General features: G+C 34.6%; 1 protein-coding gene and 1 long non-coding RNA gene across 7 annotated transcripts in view; one reads left to right on the forward strand and one right to left on the reverse strand.

Moving 5' to 3' along the window:
* Positions 1 to 26,368, reverse strand: part of LOC150094811 (cell adhesion molecule Dscam1-like) — a gene marked incomplete at its 5' end in the record, with an annotated part of 713,296 nt that overhangs the window by 628,265 nt on the left and 58,663 nt on the right. The window lies entirely within an intron of this gene.
* On the forward strand, positions 6,244 to 13,388 carry LOC150094813 (uncharacterized). Of its 6 annotated transcripts, none has more exons than XR_016550159.1 (4): positions 6,244 to 6,484; positions 6,622 to 6,795; positions 6,943 to 7,103; positions 13,323 to 13,351. It is a non-coding gene; the product is annotated as an uncharacterized LOC150094813 (long non-coding RNA). The 6 variants fall into 6 exon arrangements; XR_016550158.1 differs by lacking the exon at positions 13,323 to 13,351 and adding an exon at positions 10,773 to 10,861; XR_016550157.1 differs by lacking the exon at positions 13,323 to 13,351 and adding an exon at positions 9,952 to 10,756.

Here is a 26,368-nt window from a genome sequence, read left to right on the forward strand (position 1 = left end):
CCCTCCATGCCGATGGGGCGTCTCCTGTCGCCTGGAATTATTTGAGGGCTGTGAAAGACTTAGCAATAAAGTAGGTTCCCTGCAATTATGTTCCAGCAGGCTTAAGGACCTGCCAGCACAATCTTATTGACTGGAAGAGTCAACTAGCTGAGATCGAGAAGCGGTGTTGTGTTGTGGGAAGAAACCGTGAAAATGCTTGGATCAGCTCGGATTTTCTAACTCCCTAAAACCGTATATCCATCACTGGTCATCAATTGCGGGTGGGGCCTACGCGCCCATTGACCTCATAAACATTTCGTGTATAGGGGGAGAGAGTAGGAATTAGGGCAGGGTTAGAGCCAGTGCAATGCAAGATTCAAGGAACACCATCGTAAATTGTGTAATATGACATAAAAGAGCGCGGTTTTCAAACACAGTTAATAAAACACGTCTGTCCGCATCGAAATTAATCACCCTCAAAAATAACTGATTTGGGAACGAGCATAGCTAAAGTATATATTACATTTAGGCAATTAAATGGTGTCTTTAGTGATGTGATTAATTCAAGTCTTATACTAGTTTACAATTACTTCAGAGAATAGATTACTAGTAAATAATATTTCCTATTGAATTCTTTTCTTTTTCTTTTTTAATCTATATTCGCTCTTATTGTTGTAATCATATTTTAATCAACAAATTTTCCTAAAGCGTTTCTATTGTTTTTTTTATGAACAATTGAAATATTGTTATTGAAACTAATATAGTATTAAAAGTATAATAATTTGTTTCAGCTCTGAACTGTTAATGAACCAGTAACAATGAATAGCATACGAAAAAAAAATAATAAAGAGGACTGATATTGACAGGACTAATTATTCATTTCAACACTAGGGATATAAGGCCTGTTAATTGTTTGATTTAATTGTTATATTCCTTGCTTTTTTGTTGAATTTATATTATTTGCAAATAACTCCTGCTGCATAGAATAAAAATACGCCGAATTCATATCATTGTTAAGATAACTACCAAAAATGGCAGTCTGTTTAAAATCATAAGCAGAATGCATACGACTAAGCTGATAATAGGGAAGTGAATAAGGCGATTATTAACAATCGTAATAAATTATAAACAGCATATTGTTAGACTAGCCTATAGCAGTCACAGAATACAATCATAGTAGGAAAACGAAATGCATGTTTTATAATTCTAACGTATTATTTCCATGCAATTTTTATATTTCTAGTTAATTTCATAATTAAGAACTCCGCTAGACGTTTACAACATCAAAACCTCATGCAATCTTGTTACTCTAAAAACACTAAAAATAGGAAACAAAAAATAAATAATAAACAAACACCTAAACAACTGGGACTTATATATTCTACATAAGCTGTAGAAACTCCATAAAACTAGTAAATTTCTAGGAATCATCGAGGAGCGAAAGTTAGGAACCAGTCCACTTAAAGATTCTCCTTGTTTTGGTACGCGCTAACACTAGTATGCTCGAAGATCGCAGACATATAAATCATTGAAGGCTGCTTAACAGATAAAGAAAATCTATAAAGCTAAAGCCGAAATATAAAGAAAACAAAGGAATTCCCAAGAAATATAAGAGAACAGTAAAACTTCTACAAGTCAGGGAAAAGCTGCGTTACCTCGTTTTAAGTTATTTACTTGAGCTACAGAAAAATATTTGGGAAAATTGTATAAGATGAACAGAAGTTTATGGAAACACAATACCAGATACTTTCATATCGGAGAGAACTCTCTGTGGATACTTCCGGGCGAATAGTGAGCACACCTAGTAGCTAGAACGAGAGGAACGTATTTAAGAAAAATGCAGCAGCTCTTTAAAAATATTCAGGTAACGCCATTGTGTTTATGATGGACTGAAGCCTCGATTTTCTTCTTAAGTATAAACGCAGGTCAGTCTTTTTCCTCTGTAAGAAATTTCTTCAGCTCTTGTGTGCTTTTCCTAAGTTTAGTACGAATTATATTGAAATCTTAATGATCTTTCGGTAAATAGCATACAAGTAATTCATACCAAAAGGAAAGGCTAAATAGAAAAGGTTTTCTGTTATCATTCGAACAGTGAGCAATACTTAAAGTAGTTACGAAAATAAGGCCCACAGATAAGAAGAAGGAGCTGAACGTGCCGATTGCAGGTTAATAAATAATGCAGGGTAGTCTTATGATATCGAAAAAGCAGTGGAAAGATACGCTATATTGACAAACGTATTTGGACACCTAGTTGTGGTAAAAATGCGTTTTAATTACATTTCTAGTACCGAGTGGGGCCATCTTTGGTCTCAGTGACAGCAAGTGCCCTTCGTGGCATGCTCTCAACCAATTTCTGATACTTGCAACAGGAATATTCTATTCCTCGCGAAAAGCAATCCCCGTTGTTGATGCCGATGACGGCTGCTGCGGTCTGGAGCGAATTCAGCGTTCTAATTCGTCCAAAAGATGTTCAGTGGGGTTGAGGTCTGGACTCGAGCCGGCCAGTTCAACAGTGTTTTGTGGAAACCTGTCTCAGACACGAAGCGCAGTACGGCATGGACCATTTTCCTGCTTAAACATGCAAGGGTCACTATCGAAGTACTTCCAAGCGTTGGAAGCATGAAGTTGTCCAGGTAGCCATTAGACGTCATGGCTTTGGGTACGTCCACTAATGGACCAAGCTCCCACTAACTGAAACACCTATTACCATTATCGAGTCTTTATCAAACTCGATGAAATGATGAAGTCCTACTGGAACTGTTCCACGGGTAATCTCCAGATCCAAACACGACCCTTTTCCAATAATCTACGATCCACGTACGGTGTGAAAGAAAACAGTTCAAACGTCGTTTGGGGGGGGGGGGGATTAATGAACCTAAATCATGCAATTCTCTGCGGACAGTCCTAGTGCTGATAGATGTCCCTACGGCATTTTCCACGTTGACTACAAGGTCCGGTGCTGATAACGTGTCAGTGGGCATGCAGGGTGTGGTAGCACTATCAAGTTTCAACTTTCCATCTATGAATGACAAAAGAGACATGGATTTCGGTATACTGAGACGGGTAGCAATTCCACGGACAGAAATACCACTGATGTTACACCTACCATCCTTTTATTACCAGTGTTACACTCTCTGAATATTTGCATGTGATAGAATCCTAAATTTGCATGACACGTAAGGTGTCCAAATACTTTTGTCGACATAGTGTATATTGGCCTAAAGAGTTCCATCTCAAATATCACAAATATCGAATATTATAAAGCGAGTTAGCAAAAATATCAAAACTGATCCTTTCATCAGACAGGTGTTAAAATTTAAACGAAGTGAATTAATGTTTCCCATCTAACCTCGAAATATTGTAAAGCCAAGATCTTTTGGTAACAAAACGGGCACTAACAACTACTTGATGATTAAAAAGCACTGAGTGTCACTGTTACTGGAAATTAATCCCGACATATTAATCTGGTAAACTTTGTGTTACTGATCCTTGACGTAATTCCTGCCAAATAAAAGCGAAAAAAAGAAAATCCTAACACATTTCTAGCAGCCACCACCTAAACAGGTCCGCCTCATTTTAAGAGTATGTAATGATTTGTCACTCCAAATATACAGCTTTACTGCGGTTTACTGTCTAATTATTTCTATAAAAATAAAATCAAGCACTGTTTCAGAGAATTGTGTTGGCTTATGTGTTCTTAGCTGTTCGGCACAAACCGGGGATATGGCAAACATGTAACGTCCGGAACGTCTTTACTGCAACGTGACAATAGCAATATGCACGATTCACCACTCTCTTGTTTCTCAACATCATTTAAAACGGTTTCCTTATGATTTGGTGAGCTCATATTCACAATTACGTTCCCATTTATTTTATTTTAACCACAGTCAATCTCGGATGCTATAATTGTGTTGGTTGGCAACGGTATGCATATTTGTGGATGTGTTTAAGTTGTAAATAATTCTATCAACCAATGAGAGATCAGTCTTTTTCATTGGAGGCCTGAAATAACTTAAACTCCGTGTTCAGTCCTAAGAGCACTTTTTCCGGATTATTTAATCTTTATCCTAGGTGTCAACAAACATAAAACCCACAGAAACTTTAATGCTAAATTTATGTTATCGTTATGTTTCATCGAGTCGTTTTCGACTCCTGGTGATTCCATGAACATACATTCTTTATTCAGATCTGTCCCTGGCCAAATCTTTCAGAATTTTCAAGCGCATTCCAATTGGAATGCGCTTGGAAATTCAGTTCTTTAACTCCATCCACCCATCTAATTCTTGGTCTTCCTCTTCTCCCATCAACTTTAGCAAGCACGATCTTCTCCAGATTGTCATTTGCTCGCATAATATGTCCGAAGTATGACAATTTTTTGCTCGATGATCATAGCTTCTAGGGATCAATCTGGCTTTATTCTGTCTATCACTGATTTATTGTTTTGCTTTGCAGTCTCCATGGTATTCTTAGTAAGCGTCTCCAAAACCATAATTCAAATACATCTATCTTCCTTCTTTCACTCTTTCTCATATAGTACCACAGGGAATACCATTGCTTTCACGATTCTGATTTTTGTTGCAAGGCTAATATCTTTATCTTTAAAGATCTTGCTTAAATTTGTCATTGCTCTCTTTCCTAGTAATAATTTTCTTCAGTACAATAACCATCTTTATCAATTCGGGATCCTAGGAGCACAAAATTGTTAACTGCTTAAATGTTCTCCCCATCTACTTCAAAATCATTAAGTTCACATGTTGCAATAACCTTTGTCTTTCTGAGGTTAAGTTTAAGACCATTAGCACTTTCTTCTTTAACTTTCATAATAAGTTCCTCCAAATCTTCTTTGCATTCTGCTAGCAAGGGGTATCATCTACATACTTCAAATTATTATCCATCAATTTCTTCCATCAATTTTAATTCCAACTGAAGATTCCTCTAGCCCTGCCATTCTTAAACTATGTTCGCTGTACAAGTTAAACAGATACGGAGATAAAATACTAATATAGGCTAAATAATTTTTTTTTGGCTAGATGGGCGAAGCAAAAATGCTTTTCATAATCCCCGCTATCTGTGGAAGAAAATGTATAGATGGGGTAATATAGTGTTATAAGCTCTGATCATAGCACGAGGGTAAAGGGTAACAGCAATAGCCGAGCCTCAGTTAGAACTTCATTGGCTACAGCATTGCCATCCATTACCCTCCCACGGTTTCATCATCCACTTTTATGCTTAGTCCTTATAAGGACTGGCTTAAAGGGACGAAGCAAGAATGCTTTTCATCTTCCCCGTTATCTGTAGAGGACAGTGTAGGGATAAGGTGTTGTTGAGCTATTAAAGGCTCTGATCATGGCAGGAGGGTAACAGCAATAGCCGAGCCTCAGTTAGAACTTCATTAGCTACAGCATTGTCATCCATTACCCTCCAAGGGTATTGGATTGAATCCTTTATGCTAGCTGTATCAAGCATTGGTTATTGGCACGTTATTCGAGAAAAATAATGGTGTTCGGATCGCTTTTATAATGCAATGTAAAAAAAAAAAGTTTTTTCTTAAAGAATTAAAATTTAGCATATGTAATCTTTAAAAAAAGCAAGAAATTGAACCACAAATAATTTATTTTACTCTTTTATTTGGAAGTGATCCATAATGCTAACCGTTGAGACAACTTTTGTTGTTGAATTTCCTAATACAGCAGGCCACATCCGTCTTTATATATATATATATTTATGTTTTATTTTTTTCAAAATTAGGGATTGTTTATTTCTCAGACTCGAAACAAACAAAACTTTACAATTGAGGAGGCATTCCCAAAATTTTAAAAAAAAAAAAAAAAAGGTCACCATCCTGTTGAAATAACTCGGCGGCTCCATTCCTTCAGTTGCAAATTTCCTTCGATTCCCAAAAGAAACTTCTCTGTGCAGTGTCGTTGGCACAACAACAATCCCCTCTTGAAACCATTAATCACCCACACTTGCTGTTTTCCCATCTGGGACGATCCATCTATCAGCAGAATCTTCGTTGCATACCAAAGACCATCAACATAGATATTGCAGTTCTGTGGAGACTGAAATTCCCTATTCACATTGCTGTTTACACATTCAAACTATCAACTTTATAATAAATGTTTACTCATGGCCTTACTAGACTCATAACAGCAGATCTATTTTGAATGCGCTGTGATTTACAATTCATGTTCTTTTTTTAGCATTGGAAATAACAATATTCCTTTGCAGCACTTTGTTCGGTCATAACACAGAATAAAAATAAATATTGTTGATGCAGCATTGTTCACAAAACATCAACAATAGCCTTGTTCTTCTTCTCATATAATTTTGTAAAACACGCTTTTGTCATTTTCGGGAACTTCGTGGCTGAAATTGCATTCTTGTGATGAACACGTGCTCGCATGAAAAGATAATTTTCAATTGTTTATATATGTACACACATGAATATAGTGATAGTGTATAGTACATTATTAATATTCAAGCTGTTTATTTATTATGAGAGGTAACAGAACTGTACATGATATAAATAAACAAGACTAAATGGATCCATTTTGATTTTTGTATCTAATGTACAAAAATCATTAGTACTTTTTGACTACTCGAGCAAGGCATGATTTTTACGGTTATTATTTTCTTTAGATGAATGGTCTGTAGAGCAAAACAAGGAGATCATTCTTCCTTCTCTGCTCCTGTGCGCCCTTGATGAGGAGTCTTATGACTGCGGAGATAACACCGGTTGTATACCAGACACATCTCGATGTGATGGTGTCGCCGACTGCTCGAATGGTGGAGATGAAAGTGTGTTCCTTTGTGGTAAGAGACAGTTTTTTATGTTTTATTTAAATCATTTGCATTTTCATCGCCACAAAAAAAAATGGAGAAGTAATATTTGCCCATTATTTAGTTTACTAATAATTGAACGAACAATACCATTATTTATTTTTTCTTTTATTTTTTAAGTGGGTTCTTAATAACACCCATTCCATGATATTTCACGTAAGCAAACATTTCCAGTAAAAGGCGTCTCACCAGAGTGAAAACTATAATTATCGGCATGCAGTATTTTTGCAGTAAAGAATGCTTTGCGATACCTTAGAGAAAGACGACATATTAATGATACAGTTAAGTATGCTATCACGTAACAAAGTAAATTTTTATTACATTTTGGTTTGACGTGACTAGAAAATTTATAATTGAACTTTAATTTTACTAATCTTGATGATAAAAATATTCATAACACGTCTCCTTTTATAAATCGCCTATTTAAACCTTCCACCCACAACAGCACTGAAGTGTCAAGTGTTTTCAGAAAAATGTTAATATCTACTTTCAGGATGAGATACCGAGGTGCTCTCCATCGGGTAATAACGCCTTTAGGGAAAAAGTATAACACTCACAGAACATCGTTCAAATTCTTTCTTTGTTATCATATTTATGAAGGAGACATCCTTTTTTTTGCGTCTAAATAGGTTTAAGAAATATAAAGATCCAAAATAAAGCATTTCGTTTAATTTGACTTAGTCAAATAGCTTTTGTTATGTACGGCAAATATGAATTACAACTTCATTTCTAATGCAGTAATTATACAATATTTAATTCTATCAATAATATTAATTAGACACATAAATTGTAATAAAATGTTTCCAAGTCTATATTCCAATATGAACTATAATAAGTATATAATAATCCTAAAGATATGAAATGCTAAATAAATCGATCATTTCAGATTTCAATTCAGATTTATTACCGCAATTTTTTTGGCTAGATGGGCGAAGCAAGAATGCTTTTCATATTCCCCGTTATCTGTAGAAGACAATGTAAGGATAGGGTGTTATTGAGTTATAAGCTCTGGTCATAGCGGGGTAACAGCAATAGAATAGCCGAGCCTCAGTTAAAACTTCATTGGCTACAGCATTGCCATCCATTACCCTCCCTGGATATCCATTTTAATCGCCTCTTACGACATTCATGGGCTAGTATTTAAATAAAGCCCTCTTTAAAAATTAAGGCGATCCCCTGGACCATTCCCTACGCGTGACCGAAAGACCGTCCAACTCGGCGTTGGTTCCACTCAGAGAATGGCCCACCCTACCACTGAGCAGAACCGCTCATATTCCAGGGAAAAGCATCCACCGATAAGGCCCCCTCACGGGCCACGCTGTAGAACACCTTCCCTAGAGACTCAAAATACTCTCTCAGGGCAAATCCTCCGAAATCTAAGCCCCCCCAGGAGCAAAATTCCGGAAGAAATCTAAGAGAGCGAAACGCTGCGTCCATTTTCGTCGCCTCTTACGATGCATGAGCTACAGCGGCAATTTTTAAGTAAAGCCCTGTTTAAAAATTAGAACGAACCCTAGACCACTCCATATTGGTAGAAAGATCGGCCAACTCAGCGTTGGCCTACTTAGTGACAGGCTCACCCTACCACAGCCGCTCAAATTCCAGGGAAAGGGCTCTATCTTTCTCAAGTCCTCACCACGGACCAGCCCGGAAAAAACCTTCCCGGAGTCTTAAATTGCGGTTTCAGGGCAAACCCCCCGAAATCTAAGCCCCCCCCCCTCACCGGGAGTAAACTCTGAGAGAGCGAAACTCTGCGTCCATTTTAATCGCCTCTTACGACATGCATGGATTACAGCGGGAATTTTTAAGTAAAGCCCTCTCTAAAAATTAGAACGATCCCTAGACCACTCCATAGTGGCCGAAAGATCGTCCAGCTCAGCGTTTGTTCATCTCAGTGATGGTCTCCCCACCCCTGAGCAGAACCGCTCATATTCAAGGGAAAAGCATCCACCGACGAGGCCCCTCACAGGCCTCGCTGTAAAATACATTTTTCCCGGAGGCTCAAATTGCTCCCTCAAGGAAATACCTTAAAAGTGCGAAACTCAAACTCTGCGTCCATTCCAGTCGCTTCTTACGACACGCATATGTTATGTAGGCGCTTTTTTAAAGTAAAGCAAACTCTAAAAATTAGGACGATCCCTAGGCCACTCCATAGTGGCCGAAAGACCGTCCAACTCAGCATTGGCTCCACTCAATGACGATCACCCCCACCACTGAGCAGAACCTGTCATATTTCAGGGAAAACATCCCCCGACAAGGCCCCTCTCGACTCACGCCATAGAACACCCTCCACAGACTCAAAATGCTCTCTCAGGGCAACCCTCCCCCGAAATCATCCCCCCCTCACCGGGAGCAAAATTCCGGAAGAAACCTGAGAGAGCGAACTCTTGAAACTCAGCGTCCATTTTAGTCGCCTTTTAAAACACACATGGATTTACTTAGGCACTATTCTTTGCCCGGCCACCACATAGGTTTTACCACAATCTTAAGTTCTTAAAAGAACTGGGCGATGGACTGAGTCCTTGACTCTTTATCCCGTCATCTGAATGAAGAAAATCTGTGTGAATGAATTGGGTGCTATTGAGCTAATAGCTGTAGTCGTGGCAATAGCCGAGCATCAGTTAAAACGTCATTGGCTATACCATTGCCATTTGTTACCCTGGAAGCCCTAAAAAGGACTTTTCCGGGAATCGGGTGTTCATTCCCGCTAACCGCAATTATAGTCCTTATAAGGACTGGCTTAAAGGGGCGAAGCAAGAATGCTTTTCATATTCCCCGTTATCTGTAGAGGACAGTGTATGGATAAGGTGTTATTGAGCTATTATTAAAGCTTTGATCATGGCAGGATGGTAACAGCAATAGCCGAGCCTCGGTTAGACTTCATTGGCTACAGCATTGCCATCCATTACCCTCCAAGGGTAATTTCCAATTGATTCTCATGATCCGTTAACCGCAATTTGTCGTGTTTATTACTAGTATACAACACACAATAAAATAATAGTGGTGTATAGATAAGTTTAATATTATATAGAAATATTAATTATGTTTTTATTAATTAATTTAAAATCCTGGAGATAATTTCGAATTTAAAATTATTTTATAGTACAATTTAAAATTTTTTCTTTTTAGACTATCTATTTCCATCTTTTTGCCATACCTCTGATTGAGTCAACTGCGATTATATTGTTGTGAACCAGAAATTTAACTGAATATTAACTTACACTAAACATATAACATAGGGAAGCAGGCAATTTGAAAATTTTGTTGATTCCGAGCATTCCTTATCATTTACCGGAAAAGTTTTTGCGTACCAAAATTTAATTACTAATGCCAAAGTTGATGTTCTGAACTCATCAGTACCGTCTCTGATGAGAATGTTTTATATCCAATTGTGAAATTGACAGCAAAGGTCTGCTCCTGTTCTAAGAGACTGGGAAAGAATCTCAAGGCTCTCCCTTTTCTACTTTGTTGAGGAAACTCTTTTGTCTTCATCTCACGCAACGATGCTGTTCACTTGACCTCCTGTCTGACAACTCAAACGGAAGACGAACCATGAAAACAGAAAAAAAAAACCGCCTAGAAACTGACAAAAGAAAGGAAGAAAGTGCGAGAGGGGAAAAAAGTCCTTTTTTTTCTCCACCTCAACTTGAGTCATTTGGCACTTTTGTTTTCTAGCAGAGAATTTATTTAATGGTTTACTTTACTAATTAGTTCAATTACAAGATATAAACAAATAAGATATTGATTTTGTTATTACAATAAAAATATAACACTTGGTTTTACTAGATTAGTAAAAGACATGGATTTGTAAATCAAGTAGGGATTTACACTTAACAAAAAATTACAATTGTAATAATTAAGATGTATGATCTGCATCTTGTACTAAATAAAATCATTCAGACCCATCTTATACTGAATAAAATTATGAGGATGCATCTTTCATTGTTCAGCAGGTTACCGGCCTGATTAAAAAAGGTGGATAGTATATGTATTCTCCGACCAAGGTGTGGGTTCGAACCCCCCCCTCGACGTGGACATAGGTGTTTGTAAATATCGTTAGGTGCAAGATGAATTTCTTCTCACATTAGTTGAGAGATTGCATCTCAGTGGAAAACAAAGATGAAATAAAAGTTCCATGTTGTATCTTAAAAACGTGTATTAATTACATTGTTAATAGTTTAATTAAAGTATTAAAAATAAAATAATAATAATATAGTACGTTAGTCCACTCACACTCATGCTTCTATTGCACTATAGGTTTACAACGTTTTGTGTGTGGAAGTCACATTGAAATGGAAGATTTTTATGGCGTATTGTAGCGAATAAGCTACATCGAATCTCTTGTACTGATAAACTTAACAGAATCTTTTGCATTGGACAACCTTCACAAAATGTTTTGTATTGGGCAACCTTCACAGTCTTTTTTCTTGTACCAGATAAGCCCATGAATTTGCATACGAATATTTTGTTGAAAAATATTCAGTAATTTTTAACTCGATGAGAAGAATGGATTTTTGATCTTGTACTCATTAAAATGCATAGATCCATTTTAATGTTATATAAAAGAAATGCATGGATATATAATGAATAACATGGATAAGACGCAAGGTTGTAGTCGATCTTGTACTGCTTAAGCGTCATGATTTTGTGTTTAATACTAAATCGCATGGATTTGCAATTAATAGTATTCATAGCTTTGTTTTGAATTTTATTAGGAACAAAAACGGTGGACGATAAAAATAAAATAAAAATAATGAAGTAGTTCATATAAGAACAGAGAAATAGGATCAAAGCAATTAAGCGACCAATCAAAAACTTTAAGAAGGAAGATAATCAGGAAAGTTAAAGTCTTGTTTCACACGAAACAAGAAAATGTACTGTACATAGAAAGCGTCCAACCGAAGACCAAGGACGTAGTTAAGTAATTGGTTACTACGTAATCTTGAGAAAAAAAACGAATTCATGTAAGAAATTAATAAGCGGATATCGTAAACTAATAAGAGACGCTTTTTGTGTCTTTTTTTTATATTTATTGCTTGAAATCTTGGATAATTCGCGTTATAAAATGTGCTTTGTTTCATTCTTAATGGAAAATAAGAGACTTTAATCATCCGAATTTAATTATATCATTCACTAAGTAAAGACAAACGCCGTTCAAAGAATTTAATTCCAGCAATACTTGAATTCCAAAAATAAAATTTTCATATTCATGCCGTATTGATCATACATGCCAATGACGTCATTAAATTTTATTTCGGAAGATGTTTGACTGTCTACAGTACAACTTACATGGAAGGCAAAATAGGTGGGAGATTGGAGATCTTCCCCACCTTTTTTTTGCAATTGAAATTTCCCAATAAGATTACGGCGAAGTTATTGAACCCCACGAAGAGTAACTTCTAAATCGACTTCTAATAACATTCTTCTAATAACATTACAAACAGCGGAGTTCTGTTACATAAGACGCCTACTTGCGGAATGCTTGTGGCGATCTTTCGACACACTCTCAACACCGCTCTGCATCAACGGATCCAATAATGCACACATCGCATAGATGAGACATTTTCTTGGAAATCAAGAGAAAGAAACGTTTTCCCGTCTCTTATTACCACCAGCGGGTTATAGTGCACGAGCAGTTCGTGCGACCTGCTGGTTACATGTTTAATGAACAGTTTTCTTTCACTCTTGATCTTATCAATGTCGAGACTCATATTCGCTTTCCTTAGGGTGCTAAAATAAGACACAGATCACTCTTTGACTAATAAAGAGGGTTCAATGCCGAGCTTTGTATCGACTCAAGGTTAAACTTTCAATAGCATCAATGCATTGCTACTGCATGAATACGATAAAATGTCTTCTTATCTTATAATTTAAAGAAAACACTATAAGATGGTTTACATAATTTCTGGACCCTAACTAGGATGTTATGCTAATATTATACGTTTTTCCGAATGCAAATCGGGAAGGCGAAGAGTCCATCACTTGTTAATGTTCAACAGAAACGTTTAGCAGTAAACAACCTATTTAGTTTATACGAATGCCGCACATCATTACCATACTTACAACCGTATTCTCGAATAGCATACTTATGGTTTTCTTTACATCGTTAAAATAGAGTACTTTGCAGTTTCTTACAAAAAATTATTATGATTTAAATTAACAATCCGCCTCATATCCACAAGTAATAATTCAGGTAATAATTGACAGAGTTTGGTTCTTCGAAAAGTTAAAATAAGTATTGATAAAAAATACATCACAGTATTGAAAACTACATAACTTATAAAAACATATGGAGGTGAGGAACTTACTAATAGATAATACGAATCACCATATAAAAACAAATGTCTATTACAATAACGCACAGGTGCAAATGTATGTGTGTGTGTGTGTGTGTGTATATATATATATATATATATATATATATATATATATATATATATATATATATATATATATATATATATATATATATAATTGCTAACCGATAATGGTTCTTTCAGACGTCTTGGATAAATAAACTGAGAAATGGACTACGAGTAGAGTGGAATCACAAACTCATTAACGAGTATGTTTTTAATTATTATTATCCTAGGTAGTAACTCTGAACATTTTTACACTTGAGCATCTACTTAACTAGCAAATTAAAAATCCACTTGATAGGAATACTGTTTCATATTACATCGGATTCTCAAAGAAATCTTAATATATCTGAATATATGTGATATAAGGAAGCTTTAAAGCGGATAAAAAAATAACTAAATAGAGAATTCCCGAGCTATTCTATCCACTGCTAACACAACATCAAATTACACGATTCTTTCAATAAGTCCAATATAAAAATAAATAAATAATCATCATTTATTTGCGTTTAACTGCTAAGTCATTACACATAACAAATGATATTTTGTCATTCTATTATGTTTTCTGATGTAAAGTATTAATTGTTTGAAAACTTTATTGTTTCGAATATGAATTGTTTGAAAACTGCATTGTTGCGAATATGAATTGTTTGAAAACTTTGTTGTTTTTATTATTAATTGTTTTGAAATTTTATTTTTATATATATTTTTAAATATTGTTTTTATACTACTACTATATTCGTGTAAAATCATCACAAGAACATTCCTTCATGAGTAACCAACGCAAGCTTCATACAAATGAAATGATTATTATTTTAAAATAACGTTTTACTCGTCATGTTTATTTCCCTGCTTCCGTGATTGAGCATCCATTTCAGTCATGGGGAGGACCAGAAGGATTACAAGTGAGAAGTGCTCGGAAGTTTAGTTATTGCTATCCAAATCGAGGATGACAGCAAAAGAGAAAAAAATTCTATATATGCGCAAAATAATATCCACGCATATAAAGAAACGAAATATTCTTGAATTCAATAAACACTGTTTTTTAATATCCAAATACAGCGAAACGGTAACCCTTTTTCCATATAATTTTATAATTTTAACTGCATACATGCTACCATTTTGTCTTTTGTAAACAATGAGAATGATTTTGTGTATGTGCAAAAAAGACCTTTGGGAATTCGTTTTCCTTTTTTACCTCTACAGTTTTTACTTGAAGAGTCTCAGTTCAACGAGGGAATTTTTTATTACATAAATAAATTATAAATTAGCTCATAAATTTTGCATGGTCTCTGAAAACACGATCAGTATTCGAGCCTCGTGAAGAAAATTTCCAAAGTCCAAATCAGGTTTTAATATTAAACTATCTGATTTGCTAAATTTAAAGCAGACATTCCACATTAAAGATTTATAGTCTACTTAGTTTCATGTAGATCCAGTTTTATATTTTCTCTCGTAATACTTTCTATGACTTGCCATACGTGATACGCCACACAACGCTTTCTTGAGAATAAGATTTAATTTGGAGAAAATACTAATTAATATATTATCTCCAGGCTAAATAGTCGAAATAAGATTAATTCAGACCCTCACCTAAGCCTCCCTTCACTAACACTCAGAAATCAAATACTGTTCTTCAGATTACCAAAAGCTGCCTGTGTACGGAGTTTTAATGAAAATCGATCCGTTTGTAGCAACGTTCCTGCACTTTTACGTTAGTGATAGTCCGGAGAAATTTTAGCGGTGTTACGAAGGCATTTATCAATGACGTAAAATTGTTTGCCATTTTATAAACAAAGATTTTCATTTAATAATAATGAAAGATTTAAACTGAAATTCTTCTGCAAGGTTCAAAGACTCATTTTGGTGTTATTAGTTTTAATAATTAATGTGGATCAAAGCAATATAAACTTCGTTAGGAGTTTCTCTGTAATTTATATTAAATAATTCTGATCAAGATAGAATCGCCTGAGACAAATCATATTTGTTTCAGAAAATTTGATTCAAAATTATTGACCTAAAATTTCTTATTCCATTCAGTTGAATTCATTTATCGTCTCCTTGCCTTATTCTGCCAAACATCTAACGTTTGCTATCAAGAATAGTTTTACAACAAATTGTTCTTATGAATTATCCGAATATTTTGTATGTCTATCCATCTTCTGAACTCTCTCTCTCTCTCTCTGATTTATTGCTTCACTGGTAAACGTGACAAGTCATTGTAACTTAAGAATCAATTTTTATCATTCTGTCTACTCTAAAACTCGTCATAACTGCATACAAAATTTGACCAAGTCAGAATTGATTTCAAAGAAAACGCTAGAAAACATAGCGTCACACTCAGATGGAAATTATTATTTTTGGCGTCATTATTTTTATTTGTGACAAATTAATCCTTTCGTGTAGTTGTATTGTAATAAACTGAAGACAAGCTAGCCACTGCAAGTTTTGCTTTTCCTCTAACTCCTGCTGACGATTTTGCTTTTCCTTCGAGCTCCTGCTAGAGATTTTCCTTTTCTTATAATCCCTAGAGTGTTTGGTTTTTTCCTCAAACTCCTGATAAAGTTTTTTTTTTGTATTATAAATTCTATTACTGTACATCTTATTCAGTATCAAAGCCAGTTTTCCATTTTTATGCATTGAGAATCAAATCCCATTCGACACGTTTATAAATTACGCAGGCCTGCGATGGAAAAGTTGTCTGAGAAGTAATATTTGATTCGCATAGAATTTTAGGTGCTGAGTGCAGAAAAAAATTCCATCACTCACCAATTCTACCCAATTTCTAATTTTATCATTTTTATTAGTAGTATTTGGATTTAAATTCAGCGCATTGGTATTTATTTTTATTCTCCCTTATTTACAGCTAATTAGTTGTATAAGTGATTTTTTTGAAGTGTTTTTTATGGTAAATAAAGAAATTTACACGAAACTTCTCATTCGTAAGATAGGAGAAGGAAGGAAGGAGGAATGCAAATAAAAGTGCAGGTGGCTGCTTTGAATCTGATTCGCCGAGATACCGATGACTTTCCTATTGTCACAGATACTTACATTTTCTTGTGTGATTATTTAGTTGAACTTTAGTCGTTGACTACTAAAGTTGTCATATTTCTGAAAGTTGGCATATTTTCTAAGTTAGTGTGAAGATTCAATGTACTACTGGTTACCAGTAGCACATTCCGTGCATTTGAAAGAACGATACGAAACTTTAGCCTTCATTCTCAGCAAACTAAAGTACAATGATTATGGATAGACAGTTTGCGATGATCTTAAAATCATATCTATGATTTTGGGGCAACAAAGAGGATACAACAAATACCCGTGCTTTTTGTGCGAGTGGGACAGCCGAGATCGAGAGCAACATTGGATCAAGAAGGAATGGCCAGAAAGAGTCACATTAGGACCTGGAAATAAAAATATGTTACACGAAACTTGAATTGCTCGGGAAAAAAATCCTTTTACTCCCGCTTCACATAAAGCTGGGATTGATGAAGCAATTTGTCAAGGCTTTGTCGAAACAAGGAGAGTGTTTTAAATACATCTGTGCAAAATTTCCGGGATTATCTACAGCAAAATTGAAAGAAGGTATTGTTATCGGTCCGGACATCACGAAACTTATGAAGGATAAACTGTTTGAAGAAAACATGGCAACTTTGAAAAAGAAGCATGGAAAACTATGAAAGAGGTGGTGATGAAATATTTAGGAAATCACAAGGACCCCAACTATAAAATGATTTTCGAAGACATGCTACAGTGAGCTTAAAAGTGCACTTTCTCAACTCTCGTTTAGATTACTTTCTCGGGAATCTGGGAACTGTCAGTGAAGAGCGATTCCACTAAGACATCAAGGTGATGGAAAGAAGGTATCAGGGCAAGTGGAATGTCGACATGATGGCGGACTATTGCTGGATGTTGCACACAGACGACACAGGAAAAGAATTTCACAGAAAAAGTTCAAAAAGAAGCTTTGAAGGAAAAAGAAAACGACACCACAACGAAACATAAAGTATGTGCTAAAGATTAATCTTTAATTACTTTAATTAGTTTTTTTTTCCAATACTTTCATTCCAAAAATGTTTATGGAAAATTTTAAATACTGTTAGTTTACTTAATATAATGCGTTTAAAAGCTATTTTACTGTAATATTGAGATCAATTTTGTGAAAAATCTTTACGTGATAGAGAAAAATGGAAGATATGTTTGAAATCAGCGGTCCAATATAAATCAGAAACAGTTAATGGCTTCCAGACAACTTTTCATGACGCGAAGTTTGCAGGCCTGTGTATCTTTCGTTTCATACAGATTCTTCTAAAATAAAGGAGACTTCCATCTATCACCGTTTTGGAAACGCTACATGCAAAAATTAAAGACAATCCAAGTTTACCTTCATATTTCCAAAGTGTTTGACTGAGTTTTAGTACTGGGAATTTTTAAAGTAACCTTGCATTTTATGGTTTCCTCCTGTCCTTGAGTTTGTCAGTTTTTCTCTCTCACTCTACAACATATCGTGATGGATTGGTTTTCTTCTGTATATCAACGATCTTCTCTAATTGAATCCAATGCACAGCTTTGCTGATAACAGTGCCGTGTATTATTCTTTGTTATCTGAGAAACTTCGGACTATAAAAGCCAACGAAACTTCTAGAATCTCTGCTTTTGTTCTCCAAACTTGAGTGAGAATCAGATGACCTTGTTTACTTCCACGCTGATAAAATTTAATCTTTTCTTATTTCTTGCAAGAAAGAACTAAGTTTCTTCGAATCTGACCTTGGATAATGCTCACATATCTTTACAAAATGAGATATCTCATTCGGTATAAATTGACTTAAAAATGTTTTTGCCGTGTAGAGGATACAGTATTGCCTTCAGAGCATCCACGAAATTAAAGTTGCTCTTTAGCTTCTCTGCGCATTACTTTATTATTGAAAGAAAAGTTCCGCATATTGCTTCAGGCTATAATCGTACTTCTATATTAGAACATATTCTAAAATCCTAATCATCTATGTAATTTAATTTTGATACTCCTGTGTTACCACAAGCCACAAGGCTTGTACATCTATGTCTGCGATGCCTTTTAGGTCCTGCGGCACATAAGTGTTAAAATATAGGGCTTTAATCTAAAATTAAATTATAGGTTGAAAGTGATGGGCTGAGTGTTTGATAAAACGTCTTATGTAACCCGATGATTTTAGTATTTCACACTGTTCTTAAATTTTTCAGTTGCTCTCATTCTTATATCATTGTGTTTCGAGAAATAGTTCTTATATATTACGATTCGTGATGATCTATCACCTAATAAAAAAAATAAAGGAAAATATTTCGTAAACACAATCAATAACTGAGAATTTTTCAAATGGTATTTTTCTAACAAAACCATAATATTAAAAATGCTGCTATCCCTAATGTCATTCTTATTACTTCGTATATTAAGATTAAGAGGCGTGATTAGTATACTTTGCAAATTAGATTATTCAACAGTACTAAATGCAGTATTAACATAACATAGCATAACCGGCTATAAGGATGAAGCAAAATGCTTTTATATTCTTCGCTATCTGATAGGGATACAGTGAGCGAAACATTTATGAGTTGTTTGCTTGCACTAATGGGGAACAGAAATCATGCATCATTACAGGAAAGAAATACAGTATTAAGTCGTTTAAAAGGACTGGCTTAAAGAGGCGAAGCAAGAATGCTTTTCATATTCCCCGTTATCTGTAGAGGACAGTGTAAGGATAAGGTGTTATTGAGCTATATAAAGCTCTGATGATGGCAGGAGAGTAACAGCAATAACCGAGCCTCAGTTAGAACTTCATTGGCTACAGCATTACCCTCCCAGGATGGGTACTCCTCCCTGTTCTACTTGCAGTATTAATAGTCCTTATAAGGACTGGCTTAAAGGGGCGAGGCAAGAATGCTTTTCATCTTCCCCGTTATCTGTAGAGGACAGTGTAAGGATAAGGTGTTATTGAGCTATAAAGCGCTGATCATGGAAAGAGAGTAACAGTAATAGCCGAGCCTCAGTTAGAACTTCATTATTACCCTCCCTGAGTAACCATTTTAGTTGCCTCGTACGACATGCACGAGCTACGAGTACATTAGAGCTATTCTTATCCCGGTCTCCCCACGGGGCTGCAGTATTAGTCGTTATAAGGACTGGCTTAAATAAAAGTGGGGCAAAGCAAGAATGCTTTTCATCTTCCCCGTTATCTGTAGAGGAATATTATTAAAGCTCTGATCATGGCAGGAGCGTAACAGCAATAGCCGAGCCTCAGTTAGGACTTCATTGGCTACAGCATTGCACATTCACCACGGGAGTATATTAGTTCTTAAAAGAACTGGGAGATGGACTGAGTCCTTGACTCTTTATCCTGTCATCTGAATGAAAAAAATCTGTGTGGATGGGAAGTTATTGAATTAAAAGCTCTAGTCATGGCTGGGTAACGGCAATAGCCGAGCCTCAGTTAAAACTTCATTGGCTACAGCATTACCATTCGTTACCCTGGAAGTCCTAAAAAGGACACTTTGCCTCTCTATCTTCCCCTCAGAGGAATATTAAATAGTATTCAAAAATTATTATAGATAATTTAAAATTTATTTTAAATGGTGTATGAAGTAACACCATAATTTCTAATGCTATATAAAATATATAAACTAATAATGTATAAATTTTAATATAAACTTAAAGTCTATATATTATTATATTTTATTATAAAATATTATTATAAAGATAAGCATCTTAAACCACTATTGAATACTACTACAATTTACGTAAATAAGATAATTATTATAATAATATATATTCCTTATAAGGACTGGCTTAAAGGGGCGAGGCAAGAATGCTTTTCATCTTCCCCGTTATCTGTAGAGGACAGTGTAGGGATAAGGTGTTATTGAGCTATTAAAGCTCTGATCATGGCAGGAGGGGAACAGCAATAGCCGAGCCTCAGTTAAAACTTCATTAGCTACAGCATTGCTATCCATTACCCTCCAAGGATATTATTAATTCCCGCATCTCACGGTGGATTAAATTTACTATAATATATATCCTTATAGTCCTTATAAGGACTGGCTTAAAGGGGAGAAGCAAGAATGCTTTTCATATTCCCCGTTATCTGTAGAGGACAGTGTAGGGATAAGGTATTATTGAGCTATTAAAGCTCTGATCATGGCAGGAGGGAACAGCAATAGCCGAGCCTCAGTTAAAACTTCATTAGCTACAGCATTGCTATCCATTACCCTCCAAGGATATTATTAATCCCCGCATCTCACGGTGGATTAAATTTACTATAATATACTATAATATATATATATATATAATATATAGTCCTTATAAGGACTGGCTTAAAGGGGCGAAGCAAGAATGCTTTTCATCTTCCCCGTTATCTGTAGAGGACAGTGTATGGATAAGGTGTTATTGAGCAATTAAAGCTCTGATCATGGCAGGAGGGTAACAGCAATAGCCGAGCCTCAGTTAGAACTCCATTGGCTACAGCATTGCCATCCATTACCCTCTAAGGGTATTGGATTGAATGAATCCATATATAATATATAGTCCTTATAAGGACTGGCTTAAAGGGGCGAAGCAAGAATGCTTTGCATATTCCACGTTATAAGGTGTTATTGAGCTATTAAAGCTCTGATCATGGCAGGAGGGTAACAGCAATAGCCGAGCCTCAGTTAGAACTTCATTGGCTACAGCAATGCCATCCATTACCCTTCAAGGGTATTGGATTGAATGGATCAATCACCGCATCTCACGGTCGATTCATATAATATATATATTCTTAAAGTTCTTAAAAGAACTGGGCGATGGACTGAGTCTTTGACTCTTTATCCCGTCATCTGAATGAAGAAAATCTGTGTGGATGAGATGTTATTGAGCTAAAAAGCTATAGTCATGGCTGGGTAACGGCAATAGCCGAGCCTCAGTTAAAACTTCATTGGCTACAGCATTGCCATTTGTTACTTGAAAGTCCTAAAAAGGACTATCGAACTCCTTGTCATATAATATAATATATATATTGACAATTGACAATTGACATTTATGTCTTTAGGGGTGAAGCAAGATGCTTTTCATATTCCCCGCTATCTGTTGTGGTTGCAGTGAAGGTAAAATTTATGAGCAGAATGCTCGCCCTGATTGGGCATGGAGATTATGCATCACTAAAGGAGGCCAATATAGCTTTTGGTCTTCTGTATTTGAATATGTCCGTTGGATCGTAATAATATATATATATAATTATTATTTAAATTATTATAGATAATTTAAAATTTATTTTAAATGGTGTATGAAGTAACACCATAATTTCTAATGCTATACAAAATATATAAACTAATAATGTATAAATTTTAATATAAACTTAAAGTTTATATATTATTATATTTTATTATAAAATATTATTATTATAAAGATAAGCATCTTAAACCACTATTGAATACTACTACAATTTATGTAAACAAGATAATTTGATGTTCAGAGTCGCTTGCCTCCAGATCATATGCTAGCAAAGTGTTAGCCTGAAGAGAGTAATATCATTAACAGCACCGTAAAAATCCATGATTCTGTGTCGAGAAGAGAGAAATTAGGGTGATTAATGACCACTCTTACCGAATCACCCCGCTGCCTTCCACACAGGTATTTCCACGGTCATTGTTCATCAAAGCTGAACTAGTTAACTTCGACAAAACTAAAAATACAGCGTAATACTTATCCAATATCCATTTACAGTTCAACTTCAAGAACTTTGCTTCCACTTAATTGTTCTCTGACACAAAAGTTCTTGTTAGTTCTGCTTAGTATTTTACAAAGCGTAAATAAATACAAAGTTATATAATGTTATGTACAATCTATATACAGAGTGTATGGTTTAGTGAAATATGAAACGCAATTTATATAATTATAATGATGCAATATTATAAATTTCTAAAGATTTTTTTTTTTTTTTCATTTTGCTTTAGCAGCTCTGAATATACTTTTGACAATCTTTCGCATTTAACAAATTACGAAAAAAAGCTTCTCAGTTATTTTTCGAATGATGAATCAAGTTCAGAAGAACATTTTAAAAAATCTACATTCAGTTGTTAAAATACGGAAAATCGACTCAAAATAATGTCATACGTTTCACAGGACTTTTTTTTTACAGAAAGACGAAGTTTCCTTCACCTTCCTTCCGTTCAAGTGAAGCAAAATTTCATGTAAAACATGAAATACACTTATATAATTCGCATTAGTTTTGAAATTTGAGTAATTACATGTAGTATTTTTGAAGTCATACGTAAGTCGCTTATCGTATTCTGTTTGTATTTAAGAGGGATTCGAATTTAAAAGTTTGATAAAGTATTTTATTTCTAATTTTAAATATTTTCATCTAAAGCGAATGTTATTACACTTCATGACGCACTATCGTTCTAAATGCTTCACCACGAAAATACTGACACTTGTATTCATCCTCCCCTCCACCACTTTTAAATGATACATCGTTATCTTCTGAAGTTCATGAAAATACTCTCAGATTAAAAGCAAAAAAGGGGAATTGGAAAAATGTTTAAAATATTTATTACGTTTAAGAATTTCTTGTTGCTATAGTGATGCACTTCTCATATATCATTTAGCATTTTAAAGTTAATGCATCCCTGCATAAGATATTGTATTCGCATAATCACATACACAGGGATTTTGTTCATCTTATTCTTATCAAGTTTGCGAGAAATTTTTAGTACCAGATAATTTAGAGGTTTCAAGGCGATTTTTGAGGTCATCACTAAAAAACAACCCTAGGGGATGTTAATATACGAAGTATTTTAAGGAGCAACTATTTGCTATAATGATACAAGCGTTACAAATGAGAAGTTGTCGAATTGAGCCAGATAGTTAAAAGATTTGCTGAAATGCAAATGGATGGGAAATACGAGTGAAGGTCAATATAGCGGAAGCGGAAATTTGCGAAGCTAATGAGCAGTAAGGAGAACTCAGTAGTTCATTGACTTTTATCAAGTCACTGTAACATGCTTACAATAATTAATTCATCGAAGATTACAAAATAAAATAATTCATTCAATATATTAAAGCATTTCTCTGCAAATGTATTAATTTTCTTTCAAAATTATTTCATTTTAATTTTCCCAGCACTGTCAGTTTTGTTAAAAAAAGCTTCGAGCAATATATTTTGACACCCTTGTGAGACCAACTCTGTTTATAGGAAGCCGGAAGGGACTTGAAATGCTCGATGTATAGAGCAGCGTTTTCGGCGTATCTAACCTGTAGTCAATCGATCGCACTTACATTAATGTTTTACAACCTTTCCTGGACGGGATTCACATAAAAAATAAATAAAAAAACCGTTCCTAAGTTATTGTAAGAATATTTAAAATTAACAAAAATATTGATCAGTAACAAACCCTGTATATTATATTAGCAAATTCGCATTCTAAAGTACCAGCCATTAAGAAAAAGAAAACCAGGACGTCCTCTTAAACGATGACTTCTAAGGCCTGAACAGGTCACCCTAAATCCTTGATATGCATGATAATGATGATGAAATTCGTATTCTTTTGTTTTTAAACAATAAGAATTGTTTACATTGTCACCAACACGAGAAATCACGTGCTTTATAGGTAAAAATTTCCAACTGTTATACAAGCAACATAGTTAACTACAATGATCATAAAAGAGAAGTTAATTTTCCGACGTGTAATAATAAATAACTCATCCCACAATACGGACTGGTTACCCTATTATCGGAATGGATTCTCCTCCTGTTGACATGCGTAGAAGTGTCGAAGGGTCTCGAATCTGTGGGCGTATTATAATGCTAAAAGGAGCTAAAACATAAAGGCGAATGTTATTTATTAATTTTTCATGTATACTTAATAATTTACGCATTCAACGAGTATGCCAATGGGAATATTTTAATAATAAATAACAGGACGGATCACAAGAAAGATCGCTTTTTCAATTCATTCTAATTTTTAATATTTTATGCATACATCACGATGAAAGCTGTCATTTCAGATTACTATTTTAAATACAAGTTCAAACGACTTTTGTTGCCTAAATTATGAAGACTGTCTGTTTGCCATATAAAGCGCGTTGTTGGTGGTGGAAGCATTTTAATCATAATTTTAGAAATTGGGTAGCCAACCCCCATTCAGCATGAATCGACAATTTTTGGCAAGTCGCCAAGAAGAGATCTACAAACTGTGGGCGAACTTATGGTAGTACATCTTCGTTGCTTGAGAGTACATTTCTTGTTACTTTAATTAATGGAAAGAATCGAGACCGAGACATGAAACTGTCTAATGAGTGCTTAAGTATACAGAAAGAAAGATTTTAAAAGTTATATAGAAATATTTCACCAACAGACATCTCCTGCTACAATATTATTTAATTATCAAGCATTCCATAGATTTCACGCCTTTTTACTTAGTAACTTTTCTGACCCTTCTTCGTTTTGCAGCTAACATAAAAACAAATCAAGTATAAAATAAATATATAAACTATAAAACAAATAAATTAAACAATATAAAAAAAAATATATATATATAGTATAACACTGTTCCACCTATGCAATCATTTATTATTATTATTTCCAGTAATAATTAAAGGTGTCTAGCTCTTTTGTTAGTTTTTATATTTAACTTAAAAGTATCAGTAAATTTTCATTATTTTTCATCTATAATATAAACTTTTAATATTTATTTTATAAAACATTTTTCTAGATATGACTTCTTTTATGATTTTAATACAAAGTATTCTTTTCTCATGGTTTTTTTTTTTTTCATTTTTTTATTTAATATCGTTCATATGATATGCTTTGATTTGTTTTGTATTTTATAGTAATCATTGAGAAATTTAATCATATTTCTTATATGAAATATTAAACAACTATTATATGAAGTTATATAAGTAAATGAAATGAAAGCGATCTCAGACCTCATCAGTCAGTCTTTAGCTGTTTGAAAACGGCTTTCATCGCTCAAATTCTCATGGAGTATAACCTTAAAATTGTTACACTGTATATCACATAATTACATTTTAAATTTATCATTTCTGTCGGAAAATTCCATTACGGTTCGTAAGCTTTTGAATGTGCCTATCATCACAGAGATAATTAATTTTAGAAAATGTGTTCAGAGAAAGAACGTCTGTAGGTACCGTAGTGAGCAGACGAGTAACATGTAATTGGTTATACGATGCGAGGATTAAAATTAATATTACTGGGAATGGGATATCATATACATTAATCTCTCAGTGATATAACTACTAGTTTTCTGACAAAATGAGTAACGCACCATTTATTTATTATAATTAATAAAAAGTTTTCAATGAAGTTATCACTAAAAATAAATTTTCAATAAAATGGTCAAATTATCTGAACAACGGAGAAGTACAAGAATTCTGTTCATACGAAACATTTCAGGAGGAAGTAAACAAAACTTTAGCTGACATCTTGCAGAATAAATTTTCGGATATTTATTTATACTTAAGTCCTAAAAAAGGACTTAAATATAAATATAAATAAATATCCGAAAATTTATTCTGCAAGATGTCAGCTAAAGTTTTGTTTACTTCCTCCTGATGATGTCCGACGTGCGGGATTTTGATAGTTGATATAAAATGTGATTCAAGGAATTTTGACTAGTAAATTTACTAGTAGAAAATAGTTTTGCTACTATAATCAATCGGTTTATTTTTCAAAGAGGTCCAAAGAATCAGCTAAGTAGGTAAGTCAACAAATTTCAAAACAAGAGCGATACGCTAGGCCTACTGCCATTAGTATCGCCATTGTTTCATTGCATCATTAGGAACTGTTTACGTCTTATTGTGGAAAGGGAAAGTCATGTCCTGCTCTACAGAACAAGGCTTGGGTCTAACCATGGATGCACCGTACGAAGAACTTAATTTCAAACAGCTTCTGGCAATATTTAAACACGTAGGCAATCTGCTTCACACAAAATGGCCAGGAAAAGTTGTCGTTCATGAAATAAAAGAAGTTGATACAGATGACTCTCAACTCTTAGAACTTCTTCAAGACAGCCCTAGCGAAATAGCAATAACTGCTGAGGATAATCTCCTTACGGACCACACCGATTATCAGGAGGTTGGCGCTCGCAAAAAACGCAAAACTGCAGCCTCTGAACCACCCAATGCGGATGAAATGGAAGAAGATGGCCCTGTCTCGGAC

Source organism: Typopeltis vanoorti, chromosome 21, assembly GCF_054136105.1.
Source record: "Typopeltis vanoorti isolate ZY-2024b chromosome 21, IOZ_Tvanoo_1.0, whole genome shotgun sequence".
Lineage (NCBI taxonomy): Eukaryota > Metazoa > Arthropoda > Arachnida > Uropygi > Thelyphonidae > Typopeltis > Typopeltis vanoorti.